Source organism: Andrographis paniculata, unplaced genomic scaffold (assembly GCF_009805555.1).
Source record: "Andrographis paniculata isolate CXL003 unplaced genomic scaffold, ASM980555v1 Contig63END, whole genome shotgun sequence".
Lineage (NCBI taxonomy): Eukaryota > Viridiplantae > Streptophyta > Magnoliopsida > Lamiales > Acanthaceae > Andrographis > Andrographis paniculata.
The window spans coordinates 130,003-155,000 of NW_026137599.1; the positions used below are offsets into that span (position 1 = coordinate 130,003).

Below are 24,998 nucleotides of genomic sequence, written 5' to 3' on the forward strand. Positions count from 1 at the left end.
AAGATCATTGGGCCATGCAGGTTCTCCATAATAATTATGACCCATACCTTTAGCCATTTAGCTCTTAATACAGGATCATTCAAATCAGGTTTTTTTGTTATTGGGATAGGTGAATTCTTAGAGATGCATCCCCGAAGGAACCGGACATGATAATTTTTTATCATCCGGCTCAAGCAAGACTCAACAGAACCAAATGAATTCATAAAAAATCTATGTGTTGCATATATCTACACATATGTGAATGATTCAATGTAAGAAAAATTGGACTCTTTTTTCCAAATGGAAACTATCTATTACAAAGAATTCGGTTCTAAGCTAAGTAAATACTCAATACCCAAGTAGGCTTACAAAGTTGATCATGATATGATCAAGTGCTTTCTGGGTCGTCTCAAACTTTACGATTACTATGTTATCTCAAAAATAGCTGGAGATACACATAGAAAAGGTTTACTTGTTACTAATTTAGTCTAGCCTATATTTTTCTTTAGATCTCTTCTTTCACTCCGATAGTATTATCGATGATATCAATGCAGAGGAAATGAATGCATCTTCACACTATTGCATTTTAAGTATTTAAGTAGGAAATTCAGTAAGTGAACTAGATAAAGCAGAATCTTTATCTAGTTGACTTAACTATACTAGATTTTACGGAGCCTGCTCATGTACAACACGATTCGGACCTGATCATAGAAAAGATTCTCTTTAAGCGAATCAGCCTATCTTCTGTATTAAGGGTTACATGGTGGTTGGAACAAAGACACATTTTGATGTGAATTGCAATGCGGCAGACATCTATCTACACAGATCAATCAATAGTTCAAGTCACACACTCCCATAATCCATTTTCTCTTCGGAGAATTCTCTTCAACTGCGCAATAGTATTTTGATTCGTTGAAGGGAAACATCCAAATCCATGTCTTATTCTTTTCAATAATCCATACTTGTAGCAATAAAATCCTATTATTTCTCCTCTAAGTGATAAATGATTGATTCCAAATATCTATTAGATATCTTCTCTATAAAGGACCAGAAATACCTTGCTTACGTATCATTAGAAAGTGCATTAACATAAATACAGCAGTAAGAAGCGGCAATACAAAAGTGTGTAAACTATAAAAACGAGTCAAGGTGGATTGTCCCACACTAGCACTTCCGCGCAATAATTCTACCAAAGGTGATCCTATTCCAGGAATAGCCTCAGGTACACCTGTTACAATTTTCACTGCCCAATAACCAATTTGGTCCCGAGGCAAGGAATAACCAGTTACGCCAAAAGATGCGGTCAATACTGCCAGAACCACACCCGTAACCCAAGTTAATTCGCGGGGTTTTTTAAATCCACCGGTGAGATATACACGAAAAACATGTAGAATCATCATCAGGACCATCATACTTGCCGACCATCGATGAACTGATCGGATTAACCAACCAAAGTTAGCTTCCGTCATTATGTATTGAACAGAGGCAAAAGCTTCAGTAACAGTCGGACGATAGTAAAAAGTCATAGCAAACCCCGTAGCTACTTGTACTAAAAAACAAGTAAGCGTAATTCCCCCTAAACAATAAAATATATTGACATGGGGAGGAACATTTACTAGTTATATCATCCGCAATTGACTGAATCTCGAGGCGTTCTTCGAACCAATCATAGACTTTATTGAGATAGGTCAAAATCCCCCTCTTAGAACCGTATATGAGACTTTCATCTCGTACAGCTCAAACAAAAACACCCAAATTCAAAAGAAAAAAAAGAGTCAGATATGGACTAGAAAGTTATGCAATAGAAAAAGTTATGCAATAGAAAGTTTGAAATTTCTTAATCTACGATTCAATCTTTTCTAAATGCACGAAAGAAATCCAAAAGCTCTTCTTTACGGTGATAATACTAAAATATCAAGTTGGCTCCATTTTATTTGTTTAATCCTTACAGGCCTCTTGAATCCTCTCTTTGCCTATTTCTTTTTCTTTCATTTTTTTGTTTCTACTGTGTCTTTTTTCCTTTCTTTATTATTGAATTGATAGGAATTCTCTTGTTAAGACCCTATGGATTGATTAAAACCTCAGATTCATACTAGAACCACGATGATTCAATAAAAAATCATAAGCTAAGCCAAGGATTCCTTGAGTAAGAGCCATTGGACTATCACATATTTCATGAATTAGACTAAAAAAAGAAAGATTTTTCTTTTTTTCAAACAGTTTGAAATTTTTTTGGTGTCCGGACACGAGGTCGAATATTAAGTATGAATCATAGTTCAAATATTTCTTAATCTAGTTCATTATAGTTTGTGTTCCAGATACTTGAAGAAATATCCGACGAAGTAGAACCATCTCTATCAAGGTGACAGACCTAGTCTCTGTACTATCAATAGAATCAATTAGAACAAGTCACACACTCATATTCCGGAAATACAGAAAGAAAGAAATTCCACGATCGAACTACCAAAATAGAATAGGCCATAAATCCAAGTTCTAACTGATTGTTTTTTGGTTCCAAAATGAAAACTTTGTGGTTCTTAGAGATTTAATTCATTGAAATTCCATCCAATAAAACAGACGAATTATAAATCTCCAAAATAATAGATAGAAATACCGCAAATAGAGCCATTGCGACTCCCATCAAAGGGTCGTTCCCCAACCTGGAGCTACTTTACCATATTCCGAATTCAATGGTTTTAATAAACTCCCTACAGTAGTTCGTCTTGGGCCCGATCTAGAACTGTTCTCAACAGTTTGTGTAGCCATAAATTCTATTGTATTCATTGAGATCTGTTGACTTTGTATACCATTCCGTTGTAAATAAACAATCTTATGAGAAATCCTAACGGATCTTGAAATGATAGAATCATAGTGGAAACAGCAACCCTAGTCGCCATCTTTATATCTGGTTTACTTGTCAGTTTTACCGGGTATGCCTTATATACCGCTTTTGGGCAACCTTCTCAACAACTAAGAGATCCATTCGAGGAACATGGGGACTAGTTGAAGTAATGAGCCCCCCCCGGGGGGGCTCATTACTTCAATTGAGATAATGAAAAATCATTTCAGCTTTTTAGTTGGAACTTTAGGTGGTTCTCGAAAAAAGATAGCAAAAAAAATTATTCCTAGAGTCGAGACTAAAAGGAATGTATAAACCAAAGCTTCCATAGATTCGATTGTGATTTACAATTATAGCTTCCCTACCTGTTTGTTTTTTCTTTTTTTTTATTCTTTTTGGTAATCATCTCGAAAGAGCAAGAGTTCAAAAGCAGCGATTCAAATTCACTCCGATACTCTATCGAAAATTCCTTGCAAAACCAAAAAAATAGAGGCGAAAGATACCAAAGCGGTCTTGTATCAAACTGCCTGTCTTCTTGTAGTTGGATCCCCAATTTTTTGAAATGCTCCAAACTCTACTTGAGCATCCAAATCTGGGTCAATACCAGCAAAAACATCTCTGAACAAAGTTCTAGCACCATGCCAAATGTGTCCGAAGAAAAAAAGCAAAGCAAACGAAGCATGTCCAAAAGTAAACCAACCCCTTGGACTGCTACGAAAAACACCATCGGATTTCAAAGTCGCCCGATCTAATTCAAAAATTTCACCCAATTGAGCACGTCTAGCATATTTCTTGACGGTAGCAGGATCACTATAAGTGACTCCATTGAGTTCGCCACCATAGAACTCAACGGTTACACCCACCTGTTCAACACTATACTTCGATTCTGCTCTTCGAAAGGGGACATCGGCTCTAACAATTCCGTCGCCATCTACTAAAACGACTGGAAATGTTTCGAAAAAAGTAGGCATACGACGTACAAAAAGCTCACGCCCTTCTTTATCCCTAAAAATAGGGTGCCCTAACCATCCAACCGCTATTCCATCCCCGTTATCCATCGAACCCGCCCTGAATAATCCTCCTTTTGCCGGATTATTGCCAATATAATCGTAAAAAGCTAATTTTTCAGGAATTTTCGACCAGGCTTCTGATAAACTTTGATTTTCTGCTAGCCCGACGCTAACTCTTCGATAGATCTCTTGCTGGAAGTAACCCTGATCCCATTGATAACGAGTAGGACCAAATAATTCAATGGGGGTAGTTGCTGAACCATACCACATAGTTCCAGCAACAACAAAAGCTGCAAAAAAGACAGCCGCGATACTACTGGAGAGTACGGTTTCGATATTTCCCATGCGCAATCCTTTGTATAGACGTTGTGGCGGTCGAACGCTAAGATGGAATAGACCCGCTAATATGCCCAATGTACCTGCTGCAATATGATGAGAAGCTATTCCTCCCGGAACAAAAGGATCAAAACCTTCCACGCCCCACAACGGATTTACAGGTTGTACTTTTCCCGTTAATCCATAAGGATCGGACACCCAGATTCCAGGACCGTACAGGCCTGTTACATGAAATGCACCAAAACCAAAACAAGCCACCCCGGAGAGAAATAAATGAATTCCAAAGATCTTAGGTAAATCCAAAGAAGGTTTTCCTGTACGTTCATCGCAAAAAATTTCTAGATCCCAATAGACCCAATGCCAGATAGCTGCCAAAAAGCATAAGCCAGAAAACACAATATGTGCCCCAGCTACACCCTCGTAACTCCAAATCCCCGGATTTGTTACAGTCCCTCCTGTGATACTCCAACCTCCCACGAATTGGTTATTCCTAAACGAGTCATGAAGGGTATAACGAACATACCCTGTCTCCACATTGGATCAAGAACAGGGTCAGAAGGATCAAAAACGGCTAATTCATACAGAGCCATCGAACCCGCCCAACCAGCAACCAGAGCTGTATGCATTATATGAACGGAAAGCAACCGGCCGGGATCATTCAATACAACGGTATGAACACGATACCAAGGCAAACCCATGGAAAATACCCCCTTATCAAAGAAAAATAGACACTACGTAACTTTATTGCATTGCAAAGACTGTAATACTATGATTATCCTATAGACTGCACTTCTTCAGTGGATTATTTACTAACAAGGGTTAAGTTAATATTTATTAACTTCTGTTCCTAATAATGGAAGAATTCTGTTCGTAGAAACAACGATAAGCAGATTTATTCTATACTCGATAAGTACCAATACGCAATGGGAGATTGATGCCAGTTTCTATGAGTAAATATGTCTATCCTTAATTTCTCATTAGGAAAACCTATTTGTAAAAATTTTCCTTTATTGATTTTGTCTTTCTTTCTGAATTTTTGAATCTTTGGATAAAAAAATATGATAAAGCCAATATTCGAAAATAGAGACAATAAAACCATATTATTACGTTTCCGCATCAAAGTGAAATTTAGTTCTTTTTTCTTTCAATTCATGCCTATTGGTGTTCCAAAAGTACCCTTCCGAATTCCTGGAGATGACGATGCATCTTGGGTTGACGTATAGTGGGACTTGTCAAATAGATTGGGTCATATGGTATTTCCCCGTTCTCGTCCCCGCCTCTATTTCGCCAAAAAAGAGAAATTGAATCATCCAAAAATTGGAGTGTGAAGTGCAATTCGATGCATTGTTTGGAGGAATTCATAGTTTTATTATCAATTAGAATGATTTATGGTTGGCTCTTGTTGGACTAAAAAATGAAGTATCCAGGCTCCGTTTAGAAAAAACCCAATTAGGAGCATATCTATAATTAGTGTATCATAAATGATTCCTGTTTGTTATTTCTAAAGTCATAACAAAAAGAAATGGTGATGAGAAGATTTGTCCTATATGTGCAAATCGAAATCGGCCGGATCTTTACCCGGAGTAGAGCATAAACCTAAAAAAATGAAATAGGCCCATTCAGGAACATGAAAACACCATCGTGATTTGGATTGAATCTCGATGAAACAATACATCAATGAGAAGTTAATTCAATAAGTTTATTAACTTTTTTCTATTCTAAGAAAGAAACTAAGTCAAAACTCGTCGTTATTGAAAAAAAGCCCTTTCGGTAGAAGTTCGAAAAAAACCTGCTATTAAAAAGAATAGGAAAAAGGAAAGAGGACTAGAATTTATACATTGATTCTTTTTTTTGAACCGTATGCATCAAAAGGTGCATGTACGGTTCCTAGGGGATGCAATTTTACCCCACTCAACCGACTTTATCAAGAAAGATTCCTTTTTTTAGGCCAAGAAGTTGATAGCGAGATCTCGAATCAACTTATTGGTCTTATGGTATATTTCAGTCTTGAGAATGCTGCCAAAGATTTCTATTTGTTTATAAACTCCCCTGGCGGGTGGGTAATAGATGGATTAGCTATTTATGATACTATGCAGTTTGTGCGCCCAGAGGTCCATACAATATGCATGGGACTAGCCGCGTCAATGGGATCTTTGCTCCTGGTTGGGGGAGCAATTACCAAACGTTTCGCATTCCCTCACGCTTGGCGCCAATGAGGTTTTTGATTTGAGAGAAAAAAGAAAACTATGCCTTCGCCATATGAATATTAAGTAATAATAGCATGGCACTTCGAATTCGATATGGAAAATTTTTGTATTGTTTTTTTTTTCAAAAGATTCAATTATGTATCGAGAGATTAGTATGAAATAAAAGGTATTTCCCATTTTCTCTTATTTATTGGGAAGCCAATTCAGCGTTACAAACCTTTTTGTTTTCACACCGAAGGGCTCTTAACAATATTTATGTTCTATAAAAAAGAGTGCGAAAAAAAAAAACAAGATTTTTCCTTTTTTGGTTGGATTAAAAAGAAACTTTGGGATTGCTCAATCAAAGACAAAAAAATCTATTTTGAAATAGAAAGCAACGGAGCCATCATAGTATTTTTGAACCCCTACGAAAGGAAGGGTGGCGTTTTGATCATTTACCCATCTAGGGCTTGGAGCTGATAGATTTTTTTCTATTTCTTGAATTTGAAGGGTCAATTTGATTGTAGAGCCGTATGCAATGCACAAAAGATGATGCCCGTACGGTTGCTCAATTCGATCTTTTTTTCCTATTATTCTTTATCCTTATTTCCTCTTCGTTTCATCACACCAGATAGAGAACCCTTCTATCATCAGGGTAATGATCCATCAACCCGCTAGTTCTTTTTATGAGGCGCAAACGGGGGAATTTATCTTGGAAGCGGAAGAACTGCTGAAACTACGCGAAACCATCACAAGGGTTTATGTACAAAGGACGGGCAAACCATTATGGGTTGTATCTGAAGACATGGAAAGAGACGTTTTTATGTCAGCAACAGAAGCCCAAGCTTATGGAATTATTGATTTTGTAGCAGTTCAATGACAAAAAAAGGGATTTTGTGAAAATCCGGGATTTGATATTTTATCTCCGGGTTTACTATTTTATTAATATTTTTTTAATACAAATAATTTAGAATCACCCGGTTAGGATTAATCTAAACCTGCCCATTATGTATATGATTCAACATGCCTACTATTAAACAACTTATTAGAAATACAAGACAGCCGATTCGAAATGTCCCGAAATCCCCCGCTCTTCGGGGCTGTCCTCAGCGTCGAGGAACATGTACTAGGGTGTATGTGCGACTCGTTTCGATTATGAGCTGACGAAAAAAAAAAGAAAGAAAACCGATTTTCGGTATGTTGGGATGAATGATCAATACCAGTAAATAGGATAGAATAGAGGAAAGAACTCTATTCACTATCGAAAAATAAGCAAATCGATTCCTCTATTGTGTCTAAAGTTTATGGTTTCCGTTGGTGCAAATCCAATCACCGGAATTTCAGATAAGAAGAAATTCTCCATTGATAGCAAACGCTTATCCATTAAGCGGAGGAAATCTTATTGAAATTCAAAAACAAAAAAAAAAACATAAAACTGAGGTTTGCACTCGGTCAAGAACGGACTACGAAGGTCAGCTACCCCAGCTAACTTTCCTAATTAAATATCGTTACTGTATAGGTCGGTCTGATTGTGAAAGGCCTGTTACTGGATAATTCGTGGGTAGAGCCGAAGAGTGTGGTATGAACTATACAAGTTCGCAATAACATTGATTAATTGATTAAATGAAGTAAAGGCTCCGATGTATAGAGAAGACCTCACCGTTTAAGAAGTAACCATAGAAACGATGGAACCCACTATTTCTAGTTCTTTTTTATTGACTCTATTTTGAACACCTATCAAAGGATAGTTCCTTATTTCTTTCGTATTTCGCAGTAAAATACCTAAAAAATCGTGGTCTGGAAGGTTATAGTAGCCAAAGCCATTGGGATTTTGATTTTATACATTGGAAAAATCCGTTTGGTTATTAATAGACCAGGGCGTGGAAAAGAATAACTGAAAGAAAAGAAATCAATTAGTTATTTGTCAAAGTTTTATTTATGTAATGACCAGAATTAAACGCGGATATATAGCTCGGAGACGCAGAACAAAAATTCGTTTCTTTGCCTCAAGCTTTCGAGGGGCTCATTCAAGACTGACTCGAACTATTACTCAACAGAAAATACGAGCTTTGGTTTCGGCTCATCGGGACAAGAATAAGCAAAAAAGAAATTTTCGTCGTTTGTGGATCACTCGAATAAACGCATTAATTCGAGAACGAGGAATATCCTCTAGTTATAGTAAATTAGTACATGATCTATACAAAAGACAGTTGCTTCTTAATCGTAAAATACTAGCCCAAATAGCTATATCAAATAGAAAGTGTCTTTATATGATTTCCAATGAAATCAGAAAAGAAGTAGATTGGAACGAATACACCAGAATAAGTTAAATGGAGTTCCCCGGAGAATGAACTCCGGGAAGGTGGAGTCGAAATGACTATGAGAAAATAGGCTAAAGTAGTGAAAATGAATGAACACGTTCAATAAAAAAAACTCTTTTTTTTTTCGTTTTTTTTTTTCTTATGACAGACATGATAATAAAATCTGGCTTCTCAAATTTGTGTCGAACAAAAAACCAATCCATGTTTGAGTTCGGATTGGAATTCTGATTCAAGTGAACAAAGAATAAACCTATTTTTTTCTGGTTCTAAGACCAGTAGTTCTAGCGGTCGACTCGGTTCTTTCAAATTGTTTCTCATTGTTGAGAAAAGGTAACAAAGATAAAATACGAGCTTGCTTTATAGCAATAGTAATTAATCGTTGTTGTTTCAAGGTCAATCTATTCAATCGTCTAGATAATATCTTTCCTTGTTCACTAATAAATCGACTAATTAAATTCATGTTTCTATAATCAATTCGATCCCCCGATTGAATCGGGGGCAAACGCCTACGAAAAGATCGCTTGGATTTCAGAAAAGGCCGCTTAGATTTATCCATGGTTTGTTTGTTTAGTTTATTTCTTATCCTAAAAATCCTATTTCTTAATTGTCATTTTCACCCACAATAGGATTTTTTATTAGTAAAATATGTTCTATTTCGAGCTCTATGTTGTTCTATATAATGTCATTTTTACCCTTTCAAGACTAAGATTTCAAAACTAAGATTCGATCTATTTCTTTATTTCCCTATGAATCGTGTGTTTGTAACAATAGGGACAGAATTTTCTCAATTCTAATTGATTAGGCGTATTGTGTCGGTTCTTTTGAGTAATATATCTGGAAATGCCTGTTGATACCTTCTTAACACCGTTTCGGATACAACCGTTACATTCCAAAATCACCGTTCCTCGCGCATCTTTCTTCTTGGCCATGAATCTCCTTTGTATTTTTGATTTACTCAGCTCTTCTATATTTGATTCGAAATAAAGAAAAAGAAAGGAAGGAAAAAATAGAAGTTACTAATTTTCAATCAAACTTGAAAAGATAAAAATCAATAAAGTTCTAATAAATCAAAGCAAAGCCATAGTAAATAATAAGAATAAGTAAGACAATGATTTTGAAACTCCATTTCAACCCGAAGAACAATATTTCCCTTAAAGATCTTGTATTCTTGCTCTAGACCCGCATTCTATCCACACGTCTCTATTAGTATTAGTGTATTATTACTATTCATTTAATTCGAATTTGAACCCAAGTCTCGCAGACGTTGAATTCACTTTTATGCTTTCTCTTTCGTCCCTTAATTTTCAAAATTCGAAAAAAGGGAAAAAAGAGAAAAAGGGAGGATAAATTAGTCACAGATAGTTGATTGTATCTCTAATCTTGTTCATTCCTTCCGACGTCAATAACTAGAATGAAAAAAAGGGGAATGTCAGCGCATCCGGAAAAAAACGATTAATCTCTATCAATAGACCTGCTAAAGCCCCGAACCATAGCGTACTTAGTACTGGAGCCACGGAGAGATATGTTTTTAGATATCGCATTGAAAAACCTCCTTTTTTTTAAATACATAAAGATAATGCATATATGATCAGATGCATATGTGGTTAAGAGCCACTTAGAGTTGTACACAGAATCCCTAATTCAAATTGAAAAAGGATCCATAAGGTTTTCCCTTTCTTATTATTCTAAGTTAAATGAGACAAAAAAGACGAAATGGGCCGAACAATTGTGTTTCTCAATGGAGGAAATAGGCATGTAGAAAACAAGACAGGAATTCTCTACAATCATACTATAGAACGATTCAAGGGATGTGGCGCAGCTTGGTAGCGCGTTTGTTTTGGGTACAAAATGTCACGGGTTCAAATCCTGTCATCCCTACCTAATTACTGTCCCCTTTAACCAGTAACAAGGAATCAATTGAGATCGATTCCAATTGCACGGAATTATAGAACTATAGAATATATGCATACAAAATCAAATGGATTCGGGTTCGAAACAGAATCTTTTTTTCTTTACAGTTCTGATAAGAAAGCGCTCTTAGTTCAGTTCGGGTAGAACGTGGGTCTCCAAAACCCGATGTCGTAGGTTCAAATCCTACAGAGCGTGATTTTTTCTTCGTAAATAAAATTAGACTGAAGTGGATTCAATCACTTGTATAGCATTGACATTAAAGAAAGGAGGGGGTCAGTCAAAAGTCAAAAAAAGAAATCTTAATTAATCAAAGATCCAACTGATCACCGCGCCTGTATTGTAAATATGCAGTTACGAATAATCCAGCCAAAGTAATAGGAATTAGACCTAACACGATTCCAAATAAAAGAACTTCAATCATTTCAATTTATGAAAAGGAGAAAAAAAGAGGAAATATCTATAATTAAATATTAATCAGAATTGACATAAATCTCAACGACCAAGAATTGAAAATTGACTTGATGTAGAATATACGGAATCTCACAGAAAGATTTCCTTTCTGAATTCTTTCTTTCAAAGAGAAATTTTAAATAAGTCGTATCTTGCTCAGACCAATAAATAGAACTGAAGTTATAGTTAAAGCTACTAGTAGAAAACCGAAATAACTGGTTATAGTAAGCATGAGGGGGGGCTAACTGAAATGTGGTATTTCTATACATAGATTTCTAAAGCATTTACCTGAGTTTCTTTTTTTTGACATAGGAGGATATACAAAAATATAAATTGAACAACTAATTTCAATTGAAATTTTGTGATTTATCTATCATTCTAGATGGCACGAACAAAGAGAAAGTGACAGGCATATAAAACGAAACTGATTCATCATTTCTATGATCTAGCCATCTAGTAATTCCTATCAACCGAGTCGTTGAACATAAACCAATAATACGAACTGAATCGTGTAACTTCATTCAAAAATGAAACTCTTTTTGAATTATTATGGAATACTATTTTCCATTTTTTATTTTCATATTTTTAAAAAGTCTCATTCTTGCAGCTAAATCAAGATTTGGATTGAGATCCAATTCATTACAAGTATTGATTCCGATTTTTTGATTCTTTTTTCGCTTTCTTTCATCGAATAGGATTTACTACTCATATTTGTTACTGGAAGATTCACCAATTCCTTAAATTGTAGAAAGATGATAATCTCTTTCATTGTAAGAATTTGTATTAAATATAGCATCATTTTACCTGAACAGATAAAGGAAAGGAAGAAATACATTAATTTAGCACTTCTTTTCGATACTGATTCAAATTGCGTTGCTGTGTCGAAAGAAGGATAGTTATACTGATTCGGTATATTCGAAAGATGCCCTCGGTGCAATATTGACGATCCTACAAAGATCCAATTTCAGTGATTGCCTTTTACTGATCTCATCTTTTACGATCCCCCCTTTGACTGTACAAAAATATGTGGAGCTGAGCATGTCTGGAAGCACAGGAGAACGTTCTTTTGCTGATATTATTACCAGTATTCGATATTGGGTCATTCATAGCATTACGATACCTTCCCTATTTATTGCGGGTTGGTTATTCGTCAGTACGGGTTTAGCTTACGATGTATTTGGAAGCCCTCGGCCAAACGAATATTTCACAGAGAGCCGACAAGGAATTCCATTAATAACTGGACGTTTTGATTCTTTGGAACAACTCGATGAATTTAGTAGATCGTTTTAGGAGGTCCTAATCAAATGACTATAGATCGAACCTATCCAATTTTTACAGTACGATGGTTGGCTGTTCACGGACTAGCTGTACCAACCGTTTTTTTTGGGGTCAATATCAGCAATGCAATTCATCCAACGATAAACCTAATTCCGAATTTATAGAGCTATGACACAATCAAACCCGAACGAACAAAATGTTGAATTGAATCGTACCAGTCTCTACTGGGGGTATTACTTATTTTTGTACTTGCTGTTTTATTTTCGAATTATTTCTTCAATTAAGAAAACGAAAGAAAAAATCAAAACTCTAGGCATTCTCTTAGCCCGTTCGGAAGGATCTCATCTCATAATTATCCATGACTGTTTATGTCTCTAGCATGACCACTTAATGAAATGGGGGGGGAAGTGGAGGAAATGGCCGATACTACTGGAAGGATTCCTCTTTGGATAATAGGTACTGTAACTGGTATTCTTGTGATCGGTTTAATAGGTATTTTCTTTTATGGTTCATATTCCGGATTAGGTTCATCCCTGTAGTAATCGGATGGATTGAGTTGTAGACGTAGGAACTCAACGGGATTCCCTTCTTTCTTTGTCTGATTCGAGGGGAAAGGGACCGTTGGGTTCTTAAGAATCAGAGTCTTTTTTTGTCTAAATGACAAAGTGGGTTTCGTTTTCTGCTGTTTCACAAAACTCCATTCCATTTTTTCTGATAATGCTTTTGAAAAATAAACTTCATTCATTGATTCAGAACATCTCTTCCTTGATCTTGAGAGTATGTATGGGTTCTTTGAATAAGGAGGGAATCACTCAATTGCACGGATTCGATATATTTCTCTAGATTCGATATCGTAGAAATACTTTCTATCCTCTTACCATATTTCTTTTTTATTTATTTAGTATATCAGAAAAGTAGAGATTTTTTCGAAGTTCATGGAATAAGTTCTATTTTTTGTTTGTACATCACTTGACTTTTTTGTTGTCATTGTCCGAAATAAATAGAAAAAGGTTCTGATACATCTGGAAAACCGAAACCCAGACTAGGAGCCCAAAATCATTCCTCTTTCGACACAAGAAAAGGGATTTTATAAACCCCCCTTTTCTTGTGTCGAAGACAAATAATAGCTCTTAGAATTATCTGTTCCCCACATTTGTAGTTCGTTCTATTACCCGCTTACTTATGCTGATATCTATCCCAATTTAATTCGGTTTCCAATGTCCTAAAATGGATCCATTTTAGGACATTGGAATCCTAACAAAGACAAAGTCATAAAGTCAAATAAAATAGTCTTCTTGAAAGAAAAATATACCTATTATGATATGACTAGGAATGCTGATTCCCCCAAGCTCGTAAAAAAAGAGCAAGTAAATAAAAGTTTTTCGTAATTTCTTTTTATAGATAATTGACAACAAGAATTTTGTTCTTTTTACGATCCTGATATCGATAAATCCGCGAGTCTAAAAATTCATTTCGGCCAATTGAACCTTTTCGAACTGTTTCTTTTTAAGAACCAAAAAGATTTGTGCCAGAATAACAGATGCCAAGAAGAACAAAAGACCTTGGACACGTAATGGATCTTGAAGTACTATTTCTGCATCTCCCTGACCAAATCCACCCACATTGGGATTACTCGTTAATGGTTGATCCAATTTGATGGATTCACCCTCTGAAACAAGAAGTTCGGGCCCTGGAGGGATAATATCAACAACTTGACGTCCATCCGATGGATCTGATATGGTTATTTCATATCCTCCTTTTTCTTTTCGTAGGATTTTACTTATTATACCCATTCCTGTCGCATTAAAAACTGTATTGTTACTTTTGCTTCCGTCGGGATAAATCTGACCCCTTCCTCGATTCGCGCCTACATATATAGGATATTTAAGAAGTGAACATCTTTTTTAGAAGCGGGGTCGGGGGAAAGAATAGGAAAGGTGATTTCACTATATTTCTGACGGGGACAGGCCCTATCACAAGAATATTTTTTTGGGGGGGGCGATAGCTCTGAAAAGACAAATTGCCTATCTTTTCTTTAATCTCGGGAGAAATACGATCGGAAGGAGCTAATTCAAATCCCTCCGGTAAAATAAGAACAGCCCCCACATTCAAACCCCCCTTCTTACCATTAGCAAGAACTTGTTTCACTTGCTTATCATAAGGAATTCGAACAACTGCTTCAAATACAGTATCAGGAAGTACCGCCTGTGGAACCTCAATATCCACGGGCTTATTAGCTAAATGACAATTCGCACATACAATACGCCCAGTCGCTTCTCGTGGATTTTCATAACTCTGCTGCGCAAAAACGGGATATGCGTTTGAAATAGATGTCCGAGTTATGATATATATAATGAGTGATACGGAAATAGATCGAGTAATCTGTTCCTTTATCCAAGAAAAAGTATTTCTAGTTTGCATGGTCTAATCATTGATCCGAAAAATTTATATAATAATTTATACAATAAATTGGGTAGGTTGCTGGTATAGTTCCCTATCCACGATTCTGCTATTTAATGCAATCACTTTACTGGAATACTATAGGATATAGGGTGAAAATCCCCCCAATAGAAGGTTTTTAATGCTTATGTATAACTAACCATTAGAGTAGATTAAATGAATATGAATATCGGTGGATGATTTATCAATCATTCATTGAATGATAAATAACTACAAGTGACGGAGATATACGATTTAAATAACGGAAAATCCAATATTTCAAAATAGTATCGAGAATAACCGGAAAAGTGGAAACAAGACCAGATATAATTTGATCATTATGAACAAATCCAAAATCTTTGTAAACATAACCAATCATTAGTTCCCAACCGTGGGGTGAATGAAATCCGATACATAAATCGGTTAATAAAAGAATCGAAAAAGCTTTTACTGTATCACTTAAGTTATATAGGAATTCCTGAGCCCACGAGTTAAGAACAGCAAGTTCTTCATTACCTAAAAGAGAATAACCGCTTAGAATAACAAAAGAGATTATATTTGTCGAGAAGTGCAAAATCGTATGGATACGATCCTCATTGTGTATCTTGACTAATTGGATCGTTTCTTTGTGGATTCCTATAGAAAGCTTTTGGGGATGTGTCTCCGAGTATTCCTTGAATATTTCGTCCATAAAAGAATTTCCTCTAATTCTATGAATTTTTCTAGAATACTTTTTTCTTTAATATCATTCAAAAAAATTTCGGATTGACCACTATTTGACCAATTAGTAACCCAAAATTCCATACATTTAGTAAATGAGAGAGAAACCCACCAGGGAAAAAAAAGACTAAGATATAGAAGATAGAAAAAAGTAGTGAATGCTTTCTTTTTTGCCATTTTTCACCTGTGAATTTTGAATTAACAAACTTCATTTCTCGATTCTATGTGATCGAATATTTTTTTTTAATATGAGTTCTCAATAAGGTATCAAACCTCTGAATCTATTTGATTTATGATTTTGTTTAAATCCAGAAAGAATACAGAAATAGACTAAGACTCCGCCTCGAACTGCGAATTCGAATGAAGAAATAATCAAAAATATTCTTTCCGGATATCTCGATTCACCAAATTCCAAACAAGTGCTTCTTTCCGTCATTCATTGAAAGGAGACACTTGTTTGGAATGAATATTATTAATATTTTGAGACGAAGGAACTCGTTTTCTATCAAAATATCCAATAATTGCAAAAAAATTGCAACGATTCGACATATCCAAGAATCAAATGATTGAGAGAAAGATAGTGTGATGATCAAAAAAAGGAGCGGCAAAACAAACAAGACAGAAAAAGGCCAGTTTTCATTACTAAGAAAATCGATTATTGGTTAGTAAAGAACACAAGCGAAAAGATAAAAAAATATCGATTGACAAAAAGGAAAAAATCTACAAGATATGCTCTATCTGCATCTTATCACTTCGAAGAAGAACGAAAAAAAAGTTTTGTTTTATGGTTGTTCCATATACCCCGGCTTTGGCTGGACTGAATGTTCTGACGAAACTTCATTTAGAAAACAAGAGGATTTCCCTCCTGCTGAGAAAACATTCGTTCTTCAGCTAAGTTCCTTTTAAAAAACTTCAATAGGTACGCGCAAGAAATAGGCCAATTGCGCGGCTTTTTGTTCAATTTCTCGTGGGGTCAAATTCTCATCAGTACGGGTCAACGGAATAGCCCCCCGGCCTCTGATGTCCATATAAAGGACACGGCGAGCATAAATACCCTCTTTAACTTCTATTCGAACGGATTGAATATCCTTTATAAGGAATCGGAGGAATATACGACGATTTTTTCCAGGAAATCCCCAACGAAAAATACACACTATTCCCTCCTTTCTATCGAATCGATCATACCCACTACCTACATTCCAAGAAATTGTGCACCACAAATAGGAACTAATAAATAGACCCGCGACCCCGTAGAAAGACATCACAATTCCCTGTGGAAAAAAAAGAATTGGCTGAGATGGGACAAAAGATATCAAATTTCGACCAAGATAACTGGCAGTTCCAGCCAATAAGAATCCTAATGAACCTAAAAAAACGATAAGGGCCCAGCAAAAATTACTTAGTTTTCGAGACCCCGTTATAAGCTCTATCCATATATGTTCTGATCGCCAACTCATACTTGATCCGATTGTATTTTATTGGAATTGAGAGAATACCCATTTTGCCCTTCCTTTTTTGTTTCCGAAGGAACTCTCATCAACTAGCACTAGTTTGATGTGAACTAGCACTAGTTTAATGTGAAGCTTTAGGAGTCATTCATCAAATTGGTTAGATCTAAAATAATAACATACCCTTCAGAGGACCCCAATATACATATGGATCCACCAACTTTACATTTTCTGCATCCAGCGATGCTGATCTATTTGAAACTAGCTAGGATTCATTTATCCAGAGATCATTTTCTGCGGGCATAAGAGCTTTTTCCTTTATATTCGGCGGAAATCACATGTTATACTATATTTCCATTTCCCGAAATAAATATCTGTGTTATGCTACAGTTTCAAAAAAAAAAACGGCTGAGATTGCGTCCTAAACAATTTTTTTTTTTTGAACATGAAGAAATAAAGAAACCATTGCAATTGCGGGAAATATTAAGCCTACTAAAGGCACAAAAATAGAAGGAAGATTGAACGTTGTCATAAAATGGTACCTCGATTTACTATATTGTACCTGTTATTATTATAATTTGTTTTTTTTTCTATTTTCTATTTATACTTATTATAATTCAGAATTGTGATTATTAGGAATTCGTTATTATTATTAATTAATTTAATTTGAAAATCTTATTCGAAATAGAAAATATAAGTATCTATATATATCTAAGTTAGTATATAAAAGAAATCTAAGGAATGTAGAAAATGGAGAACTAAATAAATTCATCTTTCTACATGAAAGATACGTATGATAATAAACTTGATTATTTTATTTTATTTCGTTATGTTTTGTTCTTGTCTTCAAATTTACTAAAGAAAGAGTTTGTTACAAATTATCGAAAGATTCGTTAGAATGCGACACAACCGGAATTTTTAGTGAAAATTGAATTTTCGGTAGATGGAGAAAAATAGAAAATTATATATCTATCTTTTCTATATTTGATTTGAATTTATGTAAGACGAAATTCGTTTTGTTTGTCTAATTTCACGAAAGGAAGAACTCTCGCTTTTATCTTGTTGATAGAGACTTCTTTTGATAGAGACTTCTTAATGGGAATCCCGGTAAAAAAAGAGTTATCCTCAACTTTTGATTCTTTCTACAATTCGATCTTAAGTCATTAAAGAAAACTCCATTCTTATTTACTTTAATTCCGATAAGTTAACTACTTGTTTGCTACAAATAAAATAATTGAACTTACTTGATAGAATTTCAATTCAAAGGAAAGAAGGCGTGTAGTTTAAATAACTCACTCAGAACGCTTTTTAAAAGATTACGTGGTACGATTAGGTCGAATAAGCCCTTCTGGAATAAATATTCAGAGACTTGTAAACCCTCGGGGACTGTTTTATTCAATGTTTGTTCAATTACTCTTTTACCCGCAAATGCAATGTAGGAGTTGGGTTCGGCAATAATGATATCTCCCAACATCCCAAAACTAGCTGTTACCCCACCAGTAGTAGGAGATGTAAGGATTGAGACATAAAATAACTTTGTATTTGATTGATAATCATATAAGGCAGACGATATTTTAGCCATTTGCATCAAGCTCAAACTTCCTTCTTGCATGCGTGCCCCCCCGAAGCGCACACTATAATAAGAGGTAGAAATCGATTGGTAGCGTACTCAATCAAACGAGTGATTTTCTCCCGACTACGGATCCCATACTACCCCCATAAACTGAAAATCCATAACCCCAAGTGCTACGGGAACACCATTTAGTTGCCCTATGCCTGTTTGAACAGCCTCAGTTAATCCTGTCTTTCGTTGATAAGAATCAATACGATCTTTATAAGTCTCCTCCTCCGAATGAAATCCAATCGGATCCAGAGAGACCATGTCTTCATCCATAGGATCCCAAGTACCGGGGTCGATCGAGACTTCGATTCTTTCTGAACTACTCATTTTCAAATGATATCTACATTGTTCACAAATATTCATTTTTGATTTCAAAAATCTCTTATAATTTAATCCATAACAATTTTCGCATTGAACCCACAAATGCTTGTAGTTTTGAATTGCATCGAGATCATTAGACTTTTCTCCTAGAGTTAAATCACTGCTCTTCTCGTGGGTTCGTATACTGGATCCCCCCCTTTCACTATTAGTTCTACGTTTATCAAAAACGCGCCTAGAAATGTAACTGTCACTACTATCACTTACAATGGACATATCAATACAGATTTGATACTGAAGATAATCGTCAATGCAACTAGTAATGTGATTATTCCAACTAGATTGAGTATCATACATCGAGCAATTGTATAAGGAATCTTCACTCGTAGATCCATTATTCCTATAACTAGAATTTCGATAACTCGAAAAAGAACTTTCAAGTTCACTCAGAAAAGAATGATCGTTGTCAATCTTAAAAATCTGATTTTCAATATCAAAATGGATCGAATAATTGTCTCCAGTACTATCCCTAACTAAAAAAGTATCATCAGAGATGAAATTCCGAATGTCTTTGACCAAAAATAAATGATCGACATCACTGTAACTAGAATTGTCACGACCCCCCAAACTATGAATGTTTTTAGCCCCACCTTTTTGATTCGAATCTTCACTTTCACTAGTATTTTCAATAGGACCAAGATTGTCCGTTGATTTCTTTATCCCGTACCTGTGTTCGAACTCCTTGGTAAACACCGTCGAATTAAACCACCATCTTTCCATAGAGTTTTCTTGCCCCCTATTTTATTTGCATAAAAATACACTAGATGAATAGTCATTCGACCCGCAATTCTTTATTTGTCTTTGAATTCCCATCAGACTAAACATAGAAATTACATCATTGCGAAATACTAAATTATTAATAAGAAGTGATTATCTTTTATTTTGTGGGAATCCGGAGGTAAGATTTTACTATAACTATATAGTAATATGATGGAATCCCTTTTCATTCGAAATTAAATAGAATGATAAAAAGTGCTTTTTCCTATGTCTTCGCCTTCGCGTCGAACAAAAAAGCAATATTTGTTCTACCTAGATAGAATTTTTTTGTAAAATCTCGTCTAATAACTAACTAATAACTAATAAGAAGTAAGTAAGAAATTAAGGGTCTATTTCAACACGGAACGAAAAAGACAATATACAGGATGGGTCAAAAATTTGTGATACTTCGCTTGATTCAGCCAAACTACAGGATCTATAAAGAATATACCAATCCTGAGGATCCATAGGTTTAAATGTGGATCCAAGACGACAATAGAACCATTTGTCTTCAATTGCTATTTGAAATCTTCTCTATCTCGAGATCTATGTATTTATCCAAAATACATGCAATAGAATGGTTCTATTCGGCCCAATCTTTTACTAAAATGATTGAGCCGAGTTTAATTGCAATTCAATAAGAGAACGGAGAGTAATTATTTTGTTGGATCCAAAACATCCACTGCTTCAAACTCAAATTTGATCTCTTTCCATATCTCACAAGCGGCAGCTAGTTCAGGACTCCATTTGCTAGCCTCGCGGATAATTACATTACCCTCAGCAGCAAGATCACGTCCTTCATTACGAGCTTGTACACATGCTTCTAGAGCTACTCGGTTAGCTACGGCACCTGGCGCATTCCCCCAAGGGTGTCCTAAAGTTCCTCCACCAAACTGTAGTACGGAATCATCCCCAAAGATTTCGGTCAGAGCAGGCATATGCCAAACGTGAATACCCCCTGAAGCAACGAAGGAATAACACCGGGTAAAGAGACCCAATCTTGAGTGAAATAAATACCGCGACTTCGGTCTTTTTTCAACAAATCATCACGCAGTAAATCAACAAAGCCCAAAGTAATGTCTCTTTCTCCTTCAAGTTTACCTACTACGGTACCAGCGTGAATATGATCTCCACCAGACAGACGTAACGCTTTAGCTAGTACACGGAAGTGCATACCATGATTCTTCTGTCTATCAATAACTGCGTGCATTGCACGGTGAATGGAAGAGTAGGCCATTATCTCGGCAATAATGAGCCAAGCTAGTATTTGCAGTGAATCCTCCTGTTAAGTAGTCATGCATTACGATAGGAACTCCAATCCCTAGCAAATACAGCTCTTTTCATCATTTTCTTCGCATGTACCCGCAGTAGCATTCAAGTAATGTCCTTTGATTTCACCTGTTTCAGCCGTGCCTTATAAATGCTTCAGAAAAAAAGAGAAACGATCTCTCCAACGCAAAAATGGCTGGGAGTTCACGTTCTCATCATCTTTGGTAAAATCAAGTCCACCGCGAAGACATTCATAACATGCTCTGCCGTAGTTTTTAGCGGATAATCCCAATTAGGTTTAATAGTACATCCCAGCAGAGGACGACCATATTTGTTCAATTATCTCTCTCAACTTGGATCCCATGAGCGGGACCTTGGAAAGTTGTAATATAGCAGTAGGGATTCGCAGATCTTCCAGGGCGTAGAGCACGCAGGGCTTTGAATCCAAATACATTTCCTACATGGAAAGTAAAACATGTTGGTAACAGAACCTTCTTCAAAAGGTCTAAAGGGTAAGCTACATAACAAATATATTGATCTGTTTCGCCAAGAACGGGCTCGATGTTGTAGCATCGCCCTTGTAACGATCAAGGCTGGTAAGTCCATCAGTCCACACGGTTGTCCATGTACCAGTGGAAGATTCGGCAGCTACCGCTGCCCCTGCTTCTTCAGGCGGAACTCCGGGTTGAGGAGTTACTCGGAATGCTGCCAAGATATCAGTATCTTTGGTTTCGTATCAGAGTATATAAGTCAATTTGTACTCTTTAACACCGCTTTGAAAAAAAACACTGCTTTAGTCTCTGGTTTGTGGTGACATAAATCCCTCCCTACAACCTCATGAATTAAGAATTCTGACAACAACAGGTCTACTCGACACGAATGAATTAGGCGTTAATTAAACTATTTCACGGGACTTTTTCAGTCACTGAAGAAGTGCAGTCTATAGGATAATCATAGTATTACAGTCTTTGCAATGCAATAAAGTTACGTAGTGTCTATTTTTCTTTGATAAGGGGGTATTTTCCATGGGTTTGCCTTGGTATCGTGTTCATACCGTTGTATTGAATGATCCCGGCCGGTTGCTTTCCGTTCATATAATGCATACAGCTCTGGTTGCTGGTTGGGCGGGTTCGATGGCTCTGTATGAATTAGCCGTTTTTGATCCTTCTGACCCTGTTCTTGATCCAATGTGGAGACAGGGTATGTTCGTTATACCCTTCATGACTCGTTTAGGAATAACCAATTCGTGGGGAGGTTGGAGTATCACAGGAGGGACTGTAACAAATCCGGGGATTTGGAGTTACGAGGGTGTAGCTGGGGCACATATTGTGTTTTCTGGCTTATGCTTTTTGGCAGCTATCTGGCATTGGGTCTATTGGGATCTAGAAATTTTTTGCGATGAACGTACAGGAAAACCTTCTTTGGATTTACCTAAGATCTTTGGAATTCATTTATTTCTCTCCGGGGTGGCTTGTTTTTGGTTTTGGTGCATTTCATGTAACAGGCCTGTACGGTCCTGGAATCTGGGTGTCCGATCCTTATGGATTAACGGGAAAGTACAACCTGTAAATCCGTTGTGGGGCGTGGAAGGTTTTGATCCTTTTGTTCCGGGAGGAATAGCTTCTCATCATATTGCAGCAGGTACATTGGGCATATTAGCGGGTCTATTCCATCTTAGCGTTCGACCGCCACAACGTCTATACAAAGGATTGCGCATGGGAAATATCGAAACCGTACTCTCCAGTAGTATCGCGGCTGTCTTTTTTGCAGCTTTTGTTGTTGCTGGAACTATGTGGTATGGTTCAGCAACTACCCCCATTGAATTATTTGGTCCTACTCGTTATCAATGGGATCAGGGTTACTTCCAGCAAGAGATCTATCGAAGAGTTAGCGTCGGGCTAGCAGAAAATCAAAGTTTATCAGAAGCCTGGTCGAAAATTCCTGAAAAATTAGCTTTTTACGATTATATTGGCAATAATCCGGCAAAAGGAGGATTATTCAGGGCGGGTTCGATGGATAACGGGGATGGAATAGCGGTTGGATGGTTAGGGCACCCTATTTTTAGGGATAAAGAAGGGCGTGAGCTTTTTGTACGTCGTATGCCTACTTTTTTCGAAACATTTCCAGTCGTTTTAGTAGATGGCGACGGAATTGTTAGAGCCGATGTCCCCTTTCGAAGAGCAGAATCGAAGTATAGTGTTGAACAGGGGGTGTAACCGTTGAGTTCTATGGTGGCGAACTCAATGGAGTCACTTATAGTGATCCTGCTACCGTCAAGAAATATGCTAGACGTGCTCAATTGGGTGAAATTTTTGAATTAGATCGGGCGACTTTGAAATCCGATGGTGTTTTTCGTAGCAGTCCAAGGGGTTGGTTTACTTTTGGACATGCTTCGTTTGCTTTGCTTTTTTCTTCGGACACATTTGGCATGGTGCTAGAACTTTGTTCAGAGATGTTTTTGCTGGTATTGACCCAGATTTGGATGCTCAAGTAGAGTTTGGAGCATTTCAAAAAATTGGGGATCCAACTACAAGAAGACAGGCAGTTTGATACAAGACCGCTTTGGTATCTTTCGCCTCTATTTTTTTGGTTTTGCAAGGAATTTTCGATAGAGTATCGGAGTGAATTTGAATCGCTGCTTTTGAACTCTTGCTCTTTCGAGATGATTACCAAAAAGAATAAAAAAAAAAAGAAAAAACAAACAGGTAGGGAAGCTATAATTGTAAATCACAATCGAATCTATGGAAGCTTTGGTTTATACATTCCTTTTAGTCTCGACTCTAGGAATAATTTTTTTTGCTATCTTTTTTCGAGAACCACCTAAAGTTCCAACTAAAAAGCTGAAATGATTTTTCATTATCTCAATTGAAGTAATGAGCCCCCCCGGGGGGGGCTCATTACTTCAACTAGTCCCCATGTTCCTCGAATGGATCTCTTAGTTGTTGAGAAGGTTGCCCAAAAGCGGTATATAAGGCATACCCGGTAAAACTGACAAGTAAACCAGATATAAAGATGGCGACTAGGGTTGCTGTTTCCACTATGATTCTATCATTTCAAGATCCGTTAGGATTTCTCATAAGATTGTTTATTTACAACGGAATGGTATACAAAGTCAACAGATCTCAATGAATACAATAGAATTTATGGCTACACAAACTGTTGAGAACAGTTCTAGATCGGGCCCAAGACGAACTACTGTAGGGAGTTTATTAAAACCATTGAATTCGGAATATGGTAAAGTAGCTCCAGGTTGGGGAACGACCCCTTTGATGGGAGTCGCAATGGCTCTATTTGCGGTATTTCTATCTATTATTTTGGAGATTTATAATTCGTCTGTTTTATTGGATGGAATTTCAATGAATTAAATCTCTAAGAACCACAAAGTTTTCATTTTGGAACCAAAAAACAATCAGTTAGAACTTGGATTTATGGCCTATTCTATTTTGGTAGTTCGATCGTGGAATTTCTTTCTTTCTGTATTTCCGGAATATGAGTGTGTGACTTGTTCTAATTGATTCTATTGATAGTACAGAGACTAGGTCTGTCACCTTGATAGAGATGGTTCTACTTCGTCGGATATTTCTTCAAGTATCTGGAACACAAACTATAATGAACTAGATTAAGAAATATTTGAACTATGATTCATACTTAATATTCGACCTCGTGTCCGGACACCAAAAAATTTCAAACTGTTTGAAAAAAAGAAAAATCTTTCTTTTTTAGTCTAATTCATGAAATATGTGATAGTCCAATGGCTCTTACTCAAGGAATCCTTGGCTTAGCTTATGATTTTTTATTGAATCATCGTGGTTCTAGTATGAATCTGAGGTTTTAATCAATCCATAGGGTCTTAACAAGAGAATTCCTATCATTCAATAATAAAGAAAGGAAAAAAGACACAGTAGAAACAAAAAAATGAAAGAAAAAGAAATAGGCAAAGAGAGGATTCAAGAGGCCTGTAAGGATTAAACAAATAAAATGGAGCCAACTTGATATTTTAGTATTATCACCGTAAAGAAGAGCTTTTGGATTTCTTTCGTGCATTTAGAAAAGATTG

At 36.3% G+C, this 24,998-nt stretch overlaps 2 non-coding genes and 6 pseudogenes across 2 annotated transcripts; 4 read left to right on the forward strand and 4 right to left on the reverse strand.

The window, feature by feature from the left end:
• Nucleotides 1-828: 828 nt before the first annotated feature.
• Nucleotides 829-2,745, reverse strand: LOC127261487 (cytochrome b6-like; annotated as a pseudogene).
• A 442-nt stretch (nt 2,746-3,187) lies between these two features.
• On the reverse strand, nt 3,188-5,927 carry LOC127261509 (photosystem II CP47 reaction center protein-like; annotated as a pseudogene).
• A 4,548-nt stretch (nt 5,928-10,475) lies between these two features.
• Nucleotides 10,476-10,549, forward strand: TRNAP-UGG (transfer RNA proline (anticodon UGG)). The gene has a single exon. It is a non-coding gene; the product is annotated as a tRNA-Pro (tRNA).
• A 153-nt stretch (nt 10,550-10,702) lies between these two features.
• TRNAW-CCA (transfer RNA tryptophan (anticodon CCA)) lies at nt 10,703-10,777 on the forward strand. The gene has a single exon. It is a non-coding gene; the product is annotated as a tRNA-Trp (tRNA).
• Nucleotides 10,778-17,610: 6,833 nt separating this feature from the next.
• Nucleotides 17,611-19,933, reverse strand: LOC127261513 (acetyl-coenzyme A carboxylase carboxyl transferase subunit beta, chloroplastic-like; annotated as a pseudogene).
• A 383-nt stretch (nt 19,934-20,316) lies between these two features.
• Nucleotides 20,317-21,780, reverse strand: LOC127261488 (ribulose bisphosphate carboxylase large chain-like; annotated as a pseudogene).
• A 90-nt stretch (nt 21,781-21,870) lies between these two features.
• On the forward strand, nt 21,871-23,643 carry LOC127261511 (photosystem II CP47 reaction center protein-like; annotated as a pseudogene).
• Nucleotides 23,644-24,084: 441 nt separating this feature from the next.
• Nucleotides 24,085-24,998, forward strand: part of LOC127261489 (cytochrome b6-like) — a 1,915-nt pseudogene continuing 1,001 nt past the window's right edge.